Below are 13776 nucleotides of genomic sequence, written 5' to 3' on the forward strand. Positions count from 1 at the left end.
CCTCACGCCTGGTTAAGGCCCGACCCTGCGGGCGTGCCCCAGCACAGTCGGTGGCACAGCCTTGTCAGTGATGAATGAAACCGATCCTGAGCGCATTTCTCAATCTGAAAGTTTAAAGTCAGGGATCAACCTTGTATGCTACAGGGCCAGTGGGGATTTCTAAATTAGACCTGAGCCTCTTTGGAGAGAACAGAGTGCAGGGGACTTTGGCAAGGTAGAGAGCGTGTACCGGGCAGCTGCTGCCAGCTGTGGCCGAGTGGAAATGCCGCCCAGTGTGGTCAGTTCTCACATTTCAACAGAACCTGGAGTTCTGGACTTTTACCAAAAAAATCTTGATTTGTAAAACTTGTGCCAAATAAAATTCATCTACCGGTCAGGTTTACCCCACACACTGCCAGTTTGCAGCCTGTTGTAAAGAATACTATTTGGAGAGAAAGTCACAAATTAGAGAAGACATCTGCTTTCTGAGAGTGAGGTCTATGGCTTTCCTTTTTTTTCTGTCTGTAAAATGAGGAGAGTAGGTTGGATGAGTGTCACTGCAAAAATGGAATGAGCTGTCCCCAGTTATGAGATTGGATGTTGGAGAATTTTAAGCAGAAGTGTGATAACCTCTCAATGATCCTTCAGCAGCAGGAAATGGAAGCAGGATACCTTAAGGGTCCTCAGAGCCAGAGTCCCCATGATTGTGTTCTGTGAGTTCTGTCTTTCCTAGCAGTCTTGCCTACCAGGCCACAACGTGGAATATAATATGTGTAAACATCAGGGCTTCACATATGATGGCATAGCTTAAAATGGCCCCTTTGGGTCCTATAACAATGTAAAAACATCTTCCAATAATGCACGAGAGAGGTAGCTGTAAAGAAAGACCTATAAAAGGCTAAAATTAGAAAAAGACTCAGAAGACACTGTGCCAGCTTACCAATAGAGCTGCACTGAAATGTCATGGGTGATTTTTTCCCCTGTTTTTCTATACTTTTTTGTGGTAAAAATACACAGAACATAAAATTTACCATTTTAAGCAAGTGTCCAGTTCAGTGGCATTAAGTATGTTCACATTTTTGTGCAACCGTCACCACCATCCCTCTCTAGAGAATTTTCATCTTGCAAAACAAAATCCTGTACCCATTGAACACTAACTCTGCAATCTCCCCTACCCCAGTCCCTGGAAAGTGGTTTTCCTTCTCTATGAATTTGCCTATTCTAGGACTTTGTATAAGTGGATCATATAGTATTTATCCTTTTGTGGCTGGCTTGTTTCACTTAGCATAATGTCTTCAAGCTTCATCTTTGCCATGGCATGTGTCAAAATTTCCTTCCTTTTTAAGGCTGAATAATATTCCATTGTATGTATTTTTGTTGTTGTTATCCATTTATCCATGGATGGACACGGGTTGCTTCCACCTTTTAGTAATTGTAAATAATGCTGCTATGAACGTGAGTGTACAAATACCTGTTCAAGTCCCTGCTTTTAATTTTGGGGGGCATATATTCAGAAGTGGAATTGTTGGATCGTATAGGAATTCTATTTTTAATTTTTTGAGGAACTATACTTTTTTGTATTTTGCAAAATTTCCACAATAAGCATGTATTGCTTTGATATGGGGGGGGGAAGCCTTACTTTGTGCCCTCGGATTAGTACCCAGTGTTGAGCTCATGGTCAGAGTGTGAATGAGTAGCAAATGCGAATAAGTGGACTACCGTGGTTTTGTCATTCAAGAAAATATGGTACTGACCCCACAGAACTTCGCTCAGTCAGAGACTAGATTGCTGACCTGCTGGCCCAATCTTCACCTTCAGCTCAGAATTTATCTTAAAAGAGCAGAGAGGTGGTAGCAAGTGCTTGAGAGAATGGGGATGGGCTCCAGACTTCACCTGGAAAGAGGTGAAACTTCACCTCTGCCACGTACTGTGTTGTGTGACCTTGAGCCTGTTACCCAACCTTCAGAGTTTTGGTTTCCTCTTCTGTAAAAAAGGAATAATAATACCTTCCTTGCTGGTTTAAATGAAGATTAAGATCTTGCGTGTAAAATGCTTAGCCTGGTAAATCACACAGAGTATGTGCTGGGTAAAAGGGTGGCTGCTGTTACTGCTGATCTCAGAGCAGCAGGACTTGGTTAAAAAGTGTGGGTTTGAGGTGTGGCTCTTTCTTACCAGCAACGAGGCCTTAATCAAGTCAGTTCCCTGTCTCTTTAAGGAAAAGTGACCATCCCCCCTGCTCAAAAGTCGCTGGGTAAATCTAAAGTGCAAACAAATATTACTGAGCATCTACTATGGGGAAGAAAGTCCCTCAGAAAAGCCAGTGGTTCAGAGGACCCAGCCCATTTTACAGATGCAGGAATTGAGACCAAGAGGAGAACAGCATAGACCAGAACCCAGGCTTCAGCCCCTCTAGCACAAGCTTCTTCCACTCCACCAGGCCTCTCGTCAAAGTTCAGAGTGGCTCACATACAATCCTCCTTGTCTAAAAGCTTGAGAATACCCCTGCCTCTCCTTCTCTTCCTGCCTTCCTCGTATTGCTACAATACAGGTAACAGGTGTCGACTGAAAAACAAAAACAAAAACCGTGCAACGGGGCTTTCCTGGTGGCGCAGTGGTTAAGAATCCACCTGCCAATGCAGGGGACATGGGTTCGAGCCCTGGTCTGGGAAGATCCCACATGCCACGGAGCAGCTAAGCCCGTGTGCCACAACTACTGAGCCTGCCTGTGAACCACAACTAATGAAGCTGCACGCGTAGAGCCCATGCTCCGCAACAAGAGAAGCCACCGCAATGAGAAGCCGGCGCACCACAACGAAGAGTAGCCCCCTCTTGCTGCAACTAGAGAAAGCCTGCGCACAGTAGCAAAGACCCAACTCAGCCAAAAATAAATAAAAGAAAATAAATTTATTAAAAAAAAAAACCGTGCAACATGAGAGCTGTGAGTTCAGTTTCATTTGGGGCTTACTGAGGACTATAGCCCAGGAGACGGCTTTCAGATAGCTTGGAGGAGCTGCTCGGAAGAGGTAGGGGGGAGGTCAGCAAATATATGATTCTGGTAACGGGGGTCCATGCAATCAAGCACACATATCGGTAGAAGGCTGCTGCTAGTCACAAGGAGCTGACATCTCCGTTAGTGATTTTAGTGCTTTTATAGGTATGAGAAGATGCAAGAAATTGGGTTCATAAAATTTTCTCCTGAAAATATCTAACTATTGGAAGGCCTGTTCTGCCAGATTTTCCAGAGCTCAGAGTGCCTCGTTCCTGATCTCTGCCCTGAATTCCTTTCAGGGTGTGTCAAAGGTCAGCGACTGCAGTGGCTGGTAACTTCATTCTTGTAGAGGCAGAGGGCGAACGACATTCTTCAGTTAGCACAGGAGTTTCTTACAGCAGGGAGCTTTCAACTTGGTCACAGGAGTGCAGGGAGAAAGGAATTCCCATGCTGTATTTCTACCACACTTGCAGCTTCAATCTGGATGAGACTATTCTTTTCCCAGAGCTGCCCTATCAGAGTACCACAACCTAGATGGCATAAACAGCAGAAATGTACTGTCTTGGGCTTCCCCGGTGGCGCAGTGGTGAAGAATCCGCCTGCCAATGCAGGGGACACGGGTTCCAGCCCTGGTCCGGGAAGATCCCACATGCCAGGGTGCAACTAAGCCCGTGCGCCACAACTACTGAGCCTGCGCTCTAGAGCCCGCGAGCCACAGCTACTGAGCCTGTGTGCCGCAACTACTGAAGACCGCGTGCCTAGAGCCCGTGCTCTGCAACAAGAGAAGCCACTGCGATGAGAAGCCCGCGCACCGCAGCAAAGAGTAGCCCCCCACTCGCCGCAACTAGAGAAAGCCCGTGCACAGCAACGAAGACCCAACGCAACCAAAAATAAATAAATTTTTTTTTTTTTTGCAGTATGCGGGCCTCTCACTGCTGTGGCCTCTCCCGTTGCGGAGCACAGGCTCCGGATGCGCAGCCTCAACGGCCATGGCTCACAGGCCCAGCCGCTCTGCGGCACATGGGATCTTCCCGGACCGGGGCACGAACCCGTGTCCCCTGCATCGGCAGGCGGACTCTCAACCACTGCACCACCAGGGAAGCACTAAATATTTTTTTAAAAAGGAAATATACTGTCTCACAGTTCCAGGGGCTAAAATTCTAAGATCAAGATGTCAGAAGGGTGGGTTCCTTCTGAGGCTGTGAGGGGGAGTCTGTTCCAGGCCCCTCTCCCAGCTGCTGGTGGTTTGCTGGCACATCTCTGACTTTCCTCAGCTTGTAGATGCGTCACCCCGATCTCTGCCTTCATCTTCACTTAACGTTTTCCCTGTATGTCCCTGTGTGTGCAAATTTCCCTTTTTTATAAGGATGCTAGTCATAAATGATTAGGGCTCACCCTAATGACCTCATTTTAACTTGACTGCATCTGCAAATAGCCTATTTCCAAATAAGGTCACATTCTGAGGTCCTGGGGGTTAAAAGAATTCAAAATATAAATTTTGGATTCGGTCCCCCACAGAGGCCAAGTACAGGGGCTTGCCATTTCACTGCTTGCTCTTCATAGCAAGTGACTGGATGACTGGTGTTTGAACTTCTTGATGGGAACAGCTAAAGGAGTCCTGTGTGAAGGTGTACATTGGCCACAGTGACATATTGCTGAGAAGGGGTTGGTTTGTTCACTTTTTGTGAACCCCCTTGCCTGCCCCGATCCCTAGAATACTCCAGGCTCTAGTAAATGAAAATCATCTTAGCTGGCTTTACCCATCTTAAACGTATTCCGCATGAGTTTGATGCTGAACTCCTTTATTTGTTAATCCCAACAGACCTTCTGTACAAAGTGGTTAGAATAAGGATACTTCACCCTAAATCATCTACCCCAGCAGAATACAAAATCGGAATCAGAGGAGCCCCAGACCCAGAGGTGCACTTTTGAAGCCTTGCTTCCAAATCCTGGCAGTTCGCAGTAGGAAGTACCTTGACTGTCTCTTTCTCAATACTTCGCTTACAGTTCTGTGGTTGTCCATCCTCCCCCACCAGCCTTGGAGTTCCTTGAGGGTGGGCACTAAGTCTGACTTGTCCCTTGCCCAGCATCCAGTACCCAGCATCACAAAGAAGAGACTCAGTGTTTCTTGGGTAAATGAAAGCAATATGGCAGAGCCCCTCTCCTGCCTAATTGAGAGCCAACTTTCTGGCCTGGAAGACCAGCTTGTCCTTTCTTAGTTCTCCTTGTGGCTAAAATTCAGGAGCTTCTACAAGTGGACAAGGCAGAACAAGGTACACCTGGAACCTCAAGGAGAAAGTCATACCAAAGGGCCTTGCTCATTTGCTCCCCAAGTGCATTGCATGGCATTCTTCCCTGACTTGCCTATAATCCAGAATGCCCTTCTCCACGCCTACCCTCGCTCTGGTGTCTCTCACGTGTGTATGTGGGGCAAGGGGAATGCTTCTGGAACCTCTCTTGACCTCACTGCCTCCCTTGCCAGTTATGGCCTTATTTCTCCTACTCTTCTTAATAGCAGTACTCTTCTTATCTACAACTACATCTCTATGTCCACTTTATTCTGTAACTTATTCTGTTATGAACTGAATTTTGCCCCTCAAACTCCTATGTTGAAGCCCTAACCCCCAGTGTGACTGTATTTGGATATAGGGCCTTTAAAGAGGTAATTAAGATTAAATGAGGTCCTAAGGGTAGAGCCCAAGTCCTACAGGACCGGTGGTGTCCTTAAGAGGAGGAGACACCAGGGGTCTCTCTCTGCACAAGCACAGAGGAAAGGCCATGTGAGCACACAGCAAGAAGGCAGCAGTCTACAGGCCAGGAAGAGAGGCCTCACCAGGAACAAACCCTCATGGCACCTTGATCTTGGACTTCTAGCCTCCAGAACTGTGAGAAAATAACTGTCTGTTGTTTAAGCCCACTAGTCAGTGGTGGTCTGTTAATGGCAGCCCAAGCTAAGACACACTCCAATCTGTTTTCCTTCTCCTTTGCCAGGACCCTTCTACCCTGCATCCCTGACTGACATTGTTCGAGTGCTTTAGGGCTCTGTCCTGGACCCCCTTCTTTCCTATCCATAATCTCACACAGTCCCAGGACTTTAAATACCATCTGTACACTGATGACTCCCAAGTCTTTGTCTTTTGACCTGACTCCTTCCCCAAGCCCAAAGCGCCTGCCTGATCTCTCCATTTGGACGTCTAATACCAGTACTCTTCAACTTTTAGCACTATGACACAGCTAGTAAATGGTAATATTCAGCACATTTCCATAAATAGACGAGGATTTACAGTTTACAGCTAAAGGCAGTCAGCCCTGGCTGGGGTGGGCGTGGAGGCGATGGGAGTGAGTTCTGGCTGCCCTGGGCTCTACCCAGCTGCCCCCCCAAGGGCTGAGAGGACCCAGACCCCAGGCACACCTGTGAACCTATTCCCAGGACCGCTGACGCTGGCGGAGAAGAGGCATTCTGAAGGATAGTCTGTGTCGTTCTTCACGTCCTGACATGGTGCTACTGTTCTTGCAGTTGTCCAGTTGGAGTCACCTTGATTCCTTTTTCTCTCTACCCTGCGTCCAGTCCAAGTCAATGCTGTTGGCTACACCTTCATAATATATCCAAGTGCAATCACTTTTCCCCACTTCAAATGCCAATCTGGTCCAAGCCCGTAACATCTCTCACCGAAAGTGTTCCAGTATCCTCGCTATTTTACTCCTTTCTACCTCCAGGCTTTTCTCCACACACCTGCAAGTGGTCCTGTGAAACTCTAAGTCAGAGCAGGTCAGTCCTGTGCTCAGAATCCTCCAGTGGTATCACATCTCATTCAGATAATAGGCAAAGTCCTCACCGTAGCCTGAATGGCTCTGCACTGTGGCTCTGAGCCCAGGGCCCGTCTGCTCCCCCTTGGAGCTCCCTGGGCTCTGGCCCTACTGCCTGGGCACCATTCTCATACTTGCCAGACACTGTGTTACTGACACCTCTCATATTTCTTGGACAGGAATAAGAGTCTCCTCATTTCTAGTCCTGTATTTTTTCCATTCCATCAAGCTGTGTCAAACATTTGTGAACATCCATAGCATTATAAGGAAAGTGACTCCGTAATTTACTGTCCAAAATGGGAGACTTTTGAGAGTGCAGTTGGGTGCTGTCAGTAATTACACCAGAACGACAGCTGTAAACTGGGACTGTCTTGGACAGACTGGTATACATGGTCACCTGTATGATCAGGCCACCCAAGATGACTGTTCTCTTACTCTCTGCACATCCCCTGCTCGACCAGTCCCTGCCTCACCTACACCCTACTCACCTGACTGACCTTTCCTCTCAGTTGTAGCGCCTATGATATAATCAGTAAATGCCTATGTACTTGCTCCTGGCGCCAGCTGGTGAGTTTTGAAATCTTTGAATCCGAACTATCTCCACTATGATAATTTATCAAAGGGGCGGCGAGGGGCGGCCCCTCTGCTGGTTTCCCATGCAACTGATGAGCCAACCCGATGTCAGTTCTCCCTGTAACTGGTAACCGCCCTCTTCCCCAGGTAGCAAGGACTGCTGCCATGTCCTTCCCACTGTCTGCCACACACGGTGGGGTGTCACTCCAGGACCCCGCTTCAGACACGTAAGATCCCCCGTCCATTCAACTCCTGATGTCTCTGTCGCTGACTCTGGGCTCTCTCTTTGGTCTTGAGGCTGGGCAGGTACAGGGCTTGCAAGCCTTCAGGATGCAGCTGAACTTTGCCCCACCTATAAGGATAAAAATTCTGACATCTCCCCCACTCTTCCTGCCCAGAATAGAAGAAGACTGTGGTGAAATCCCTTCCTGTGTTAAGTCTCAGGGACTCGGGGTAGAGGGAAATAAATAAAACATAATTAAGGTTAAACCCCAAATGAAAAGCTTCATGGTTGAGTGAAAATGTCATGCTAAGTACTAGTTCACGTGGAGGCTCATCACCCACCAGGAAGGGCTGTGTCGCTTCTTCCAGTCTTTAGATGGTGTGATGGGCATGAGCTGCTGGGGGGAACTGAACTCAGACCCCAAGGCCTGGGCTCAGTACTGGCTCTGCCTCGGACTTCCCGTGTGAGCTCGGGCAGGTCCCCCTGCCACACCCCAACCTCAAATTCCTCAGCTGAAAAGGAAGGATTGGCCATGCTGGGAGCACACACACAGGTGCTTTTTCTTAGGAGATAGTCCTGTAGACAGCACCAAAAATCAGTTCCCCTCTGTCTAGTTGCCTAGGGCTTCTGTAACATACACCACAGAGCACATGGCTTAAGCAAAAGAAGTGTATTGTCTCCCAGTTCCGGAGGCCAGCAGTCTGAAGTCCAGGTGTCTGTGGGGCATGCCTGCCTCCTCTGAAGCTTCTAGGGGAGGCTCCTTCCTTCCTCTTCCAGCTGCTGGGGGGCCCAGGTGTTTCTTGCCTTTGGCAGCGTCTCTGCAGTCTCTGCCTCCTTCACATGGCCTTCTGTCTGCCTCTATCTGTGTCTAGATTTTCTTCTCTAAGGATGCCAGTCGTGTTGGATTAGTCATAGTTATGTGGGACACTCTAATCCACCATGACCTCAGCTTAACCTAGTTACATCAGCAAAGACTCTATTTCCAAGTAAATTCACATTTGTAGGTACCAAGGGTTAGGACTTCTTTGGAGGGAGCACAGTTCAGTCAGTTGTGTCTTCCATGAGAGCTCGGGCACCTACACCTTTTGGGCTGGCTGTATTTCCTCTGTGGTCCTAAGGATGGGAAACCGTGTGGGTGAGAAGTAGCAATGTTTGTCTTTCTCACTCTTGTTGGCTACATTTTGGAGATGACAGGAATGTGGGTTTCTTGAGCTAGGAATGGCAGTCTGCACTGAGCTCTAGAAATATCCCGGTCCTTCCCTTGGCCTGTGAGAAATTGCAGTAATGCCACCATCTAAGCCCCCATGATTGTAGAAAGCAAGCCATTGGACAGAACCTGGGGATTCCAGGCAGGGAGGTCGTTCCTGGTTCACAGAGCAGCTGGTGATCACGTGTGCCTTCACAGGGGCCCAGCTGCCCTGTGAGCCAGGCCTCCCCTGGCGAGTGTTTCCTTTGCTACGAGCTATTTCTGTCACCTGGTCCCTGGGCCTTTGCTGCAGACCCTTGGGCACTGCAGGACGTTTTGGGAATGCCCTTCCCTTTTTGAGAAAGTGTCTGTAGACCTTTCTCTGAGCCTTTGGATTCTGCCCTGGGCTGGATGTGCCCAGTAGTTCAGGAACTGGTACCTGTCCATTATGGGGTGTTAGGGTGAGGGAACACTCTCAGCTTTAAACTCTCAGTTACTGAGAAAAGTACCAGGGTGTTAGCACGGCTATCTGTGTGCACGTATCAGTTGATCCCTTTCTCAGTGAACCTGATGACATGGCCTTTGGCGTGGCCAAGAAGCATCAGCAACGGTTCCTCTTAATTTTATGTTAGAGATGCTTTGAGCAACGGCAGAAAAGGGACAAGGGTAGTATTTGATATTTATTTGTCAAGTCCTGCAGCCCATCTCATGGAATTTCTTAACAGTTATCCCTAAGGCATCAGTTTTATTACCTGAGAGAACCACAGAGTAGAACCCAGAAGAAATATTTTCTGTTTGCAGGGGGTAGATTGGTTTTGCTCTCACATGTTTTCATTACCAAACTAAGCACTTTGCACTAGAGTGATACTTTATGTCTTTTTAAAAATTATCATTAATTAATTTATTTATTTTTGGCCGCGTTGGGTCTTCATTGCTGTGCAGGCTTTCTCTAGTTGCGGTGACCAGGTCATTGCGGTGTGTGGGCTTCTCATCGCGGTGGCTTCTCTTGTGGAGCTTGGGCTCTAGGCACGTGGGCTGCAGTAGTTGTGGCTCGCAGGCTTCAGTAGTTGTGGTGCACGGGCTTAGTTGCTCTGCAGCATGTGGGATCTTCCCAGACCAGGGCTCGAACCCGTGTCCCCTGCATCGGCAGGCGGATCCTTAACCACTGTGCCACCAGGGAAGTCCTTTATGTCTTTTTACCTCTCTGTCTTCCCAAGCACTTGGGTGTGCAGCACAGCGCAGGGGTGAGAGCACGGGCTTTGGGGCTGGGCTGCCTGAGTGTGGCAGCTCTGCCACTCATTGGTCCGGGGACTTTGGGTGAGTTTTGTCCCCCATATGCCACAGTCTCCTCATCTATAAAGTGGGATAAACCTCATAGCTTTAATGCATGTAAAGCTTCTAGAACAGTCTCTGGCATGTAGTAAGTGCTCAATTGTTATCTCCTTTGAGTCACTCAGCGGCCTTGGTGGGGCAGAGTTTATTCCCATTTGACAGGGGAGAAAAGATCACATCATGGACAGTAAAGCTGGTCTCTTGGCCCTTCATCCTGTGCTTGTTCTGTGACCCCCACACTTCCCTCCTTGTGTTGCCCCAGAGAGAAAGGGGAAGAGAAAAGGGCAAGCAGAAACCAGGGAAGGAGAGGAGAAGTAAATCCATCAGCAAGACGCCTCCCACTGGAACTAAGATAAACCCAAACTCCCTAACAGGACCGGATGAGGCCTGTCTCCCCACTCTCCGCTGTACATTCCAGCTGCGCAGACCTCTCCCACCCCTCAGGCATGCCAACCTTGGAGCTTAATCCTACTCAGGCACCACGTCTAAGTCTAAGCATTAGGTCCTCGAGAAAGCTATTCTGGCCTCTGAATTAGTTAGGATATGGGTTCCACTGCTCTAACAGAAATCCAAATAGCAATGGCTGAAACAGGATAGAACTCTCCTTTTCTCTGATGTAAAAGCCCTGGCTGGCTGGTGCCTCTGCCATACAAAGGGGTCCTGCTCCTTCCATCACTCCCAGGGCGTTACCCTCCCCTGCAGTAGAAGGGGCTGACCACCTGGCTTGCATTCCCGCCAGCCGGGAGGCAGGAAGGGGAGGGCAGGGGCGCAGCACTTCCTGCTAAGGCAGGACCTGGAAGTGTGCACGTCCCTTCGACGTCCATCCTGTCGGCCAGAACCTAGTCACCTGGCCACATCCCGCTACACGTTTTTATCTTGGGCAACCACGTGCACTGTTATTATGAGGGGCTCCATTCATATGAGGGAGAAGGGAAGAGTGGATGTTCGGGGGCAAGTGGCAATCCCTGCCACCCCTCCTAGTCCAAATAAGACTTGCCAGTTATGTTTCCACAGCATCCTGACTTTTCTTTCATAACGCTCATTGCACTGTGACTCTGTCACTATTTTTACTTATTTGTAGTGTATCTGTTTTACCCTCCCATTAATACGAGGGCAGGAATCGTATTATATACCCAGTGCCTGGTTCACAGTAACTGTCTACGAATATTAGTTGACTTCCTGATAGGATTACACAGCACAAACCAAGCGTTTAGGTGGGACTCAAAGAAGGAAGACATTTATTTTCATCCTGGTCCCAACCATGTCAAACCAGGCTGTGGACAGACGGTCTCGCATGGAATTACGTCGGTACCTCCTGTTAGCTCTGCCTTCAGTGTGAATCCACGGTCCAGCCTCTTAACTTCCCTGCTCCTGAGACCACCTGCACGCCTAGTCTGTGGTGGCTGCCTTGCCCCAAAGCCTGAGGTCTCTCTGAAGTGTGAATCCCATCGCTGTCACTCCTGCTTCAACCTTCCAGTGGATTCCCATTTCTCATGGAACCAGAGCCCCCCTTATCCTTCGCTCTTGAGCCACGCCTACCCTTCTCTCCTGGGGACACCCCGAGCCCCTTTCTGACACTTGAACATTTCTGCCCCTGCTGTTACCATTCAGATCTCAACTCAGATTCTCCTGCTCAGAGAGGTCGCCCTGGAGAGGTAAACCCACACCCCAGTCACCTCTGCCACGTCACCTCACAGCCTGGAGTGCTTGAACTTGTCCACGCCTCCAACAAATAATGCAGACCGCACCTCCCTGAGGGAGGTCCCAGGCGTCACTGCCTGAGACCACTATAGAAACACTTGTGTGAGAGATTGGCTCCTGGTATCTGAAAGTAGTACTAACAGATGCTTTGGAAACTTGGGGATGTGTATCCTGGGGCCTAGAACCAAGGTGGGGGGAATAGGATAAGGCTGAGTAGGGGTCTGTGGCTGCAGGATGCCTGCTTCACAGCATTACGCTCCCACTTTTTAATCCCCACAATAGTTGCTTGCTTTGCACGCCGCAGCAAGATTTATGCAGAAAATGCCAAGTTCTACCTGCCACTTAGTGACATGCCAGACTCCTGGAGCCCCCAGATTGGAAGGTGTATCAGTCAGGGTTCCACAGAGAAACAGAGCAGTAGGGGATATATGTCAGGAGACTTAGTGCAAGGAATCGCCTTGTGCAGCCGTGAGGGCTGGCGAGGCAGGGCTGAAATCCACCGTGCAAGCTGATGGGAAGGGCAGGCCAGGCTAGGGCACGAGCTGCAGCTGTGGCCACAGGCAAAATTTCTTCTTCCTCAAGGAAACCTCAGTTCTGCTCTTCAGGCCTTTCTTTTGACTGAACCAGGCCCTCGCTGATTACCAAGAATCATCCCTTTTACTAAAAGCCAGCGTGCACGTGGTCTCAGGAGCGGGGAAGTTAAGAAGCGGCTGGACTGTGGATTCATGTTGAAGGCAGAGTTAACAGGATGTACCGACGTAATTCCACACGAGACCATCTGTCCACAGCCTTGTTTGAAATGGTTGGGACCAGAACGAAAATAAGTGTCTTCCTTCTTTGAGTCCCACCTAAACGCTTGTTTGTTCTGTGTGATCCTTTCAGTAAGTCGACTTGATCACATCTCTAAAATACCTGCCCAGCAGCACCTAGGTTAGCATTTGTGAATAAATGGGGAGAACATCCTCGCCAAGCTGACACCTAACAGTGACCATCACTGAAAGGGAGATTCCTGATTTCTGTGGGAGACACATTCTGAATAACTTCAGGAAATGATAGAAACGATGCTACTGCCCATTTCCCCAAATGCCCTGTCTCTCTAGCTAACAGCTCGACAGCAGCATTAATTGAACTTGATTTCATAATTATTATTAGTTCACCCCAGTTTGGTTGCTTAGATACAAAGCAATTCATTTGGAGACAATTTTCCTAAGATGTCCCACAGATATTATAACGTTCCAGAAGTATGTTCAGTAATAATTTATAAGTAATGGCTCCCAGAGTTAACACACTTCTGCTCCAAGCAATATACTTTCTTTGACTACTGTCAACCACTGTATAATATTTATTAAGTCACTAACTGGTAGTCTAATGCTACTTGTGCATTTCCAGCAGAGTTTATCTTGCAGGTCTTCAACAGTATTTGATTTGAGGCTTTGGGGATGGATATAATGTGCTTTTACCCCCTTGACGCAAAAGGAATTTAATATTTATTGTAAAAAATTGGGGGGTAAAACAGAAAGAGGTAGAGAAGAAAATAATCACCCTAACCTACCACCAAAGAATATTCTTTCGTATATGTGTATATATAAAATCTGTAAATGGTACCTTAATGCAATTCTGAATCCTGTTCTTTTAAACTTAACATTACTTTGTGATTAAATAATCCATATAATTAAGTTGTTTATGAATATTTTAATGATTTCATATAACTGTACCATGATTTATTTAACCATTCTCTCATTGTTAGATGTTTACGTTGTTTCCAGTTATTTGCAATTGTAAAGAATACCAAGATACAGACTTGCAACTAGTAGTTAAATAAGTTCTGGGTGTGGGGGGGCGAATCTAATGCACAGCATGGTGATTATAGTCAACAGTACTGTATTATAAACTTCAGAGGTGCTAAGAGACTAGATATTAATTGTTCACACCACAAAAAAGAAATAATTATGTGAGGTGATAGAGGTGTTAGCTAATGCTACAGTG

At 47.8% G+C, this 13776-nt stretch overlaps 1 protein-coding gene across 6 annotated transcripts in view; it reads left to right on the forward strand.

The window, feature by feature from the left end:
• The window catches only part of UROS (uroporphyrinogen III synthase), a 34974-nt gene that overhangs the window by 686 nt on the left and 20512 nt on the right, over positions 1 to 13776 (forward strand). The gene's annotated exons all lie outside the window — the stretch shown is intronic.

Source organism: Globicephala melas, chromosome 16, assembly GCF_963455315.2.
Source record: "Globicephala melas chromosome 16, mGloMel1.2, whole genome shotgun sequence".
NCBI lineage: Eukaryota > Metazoa > Chordata > Mammalia > Artiodactyla > Delphinidae > Globicephala > Globicephala melas.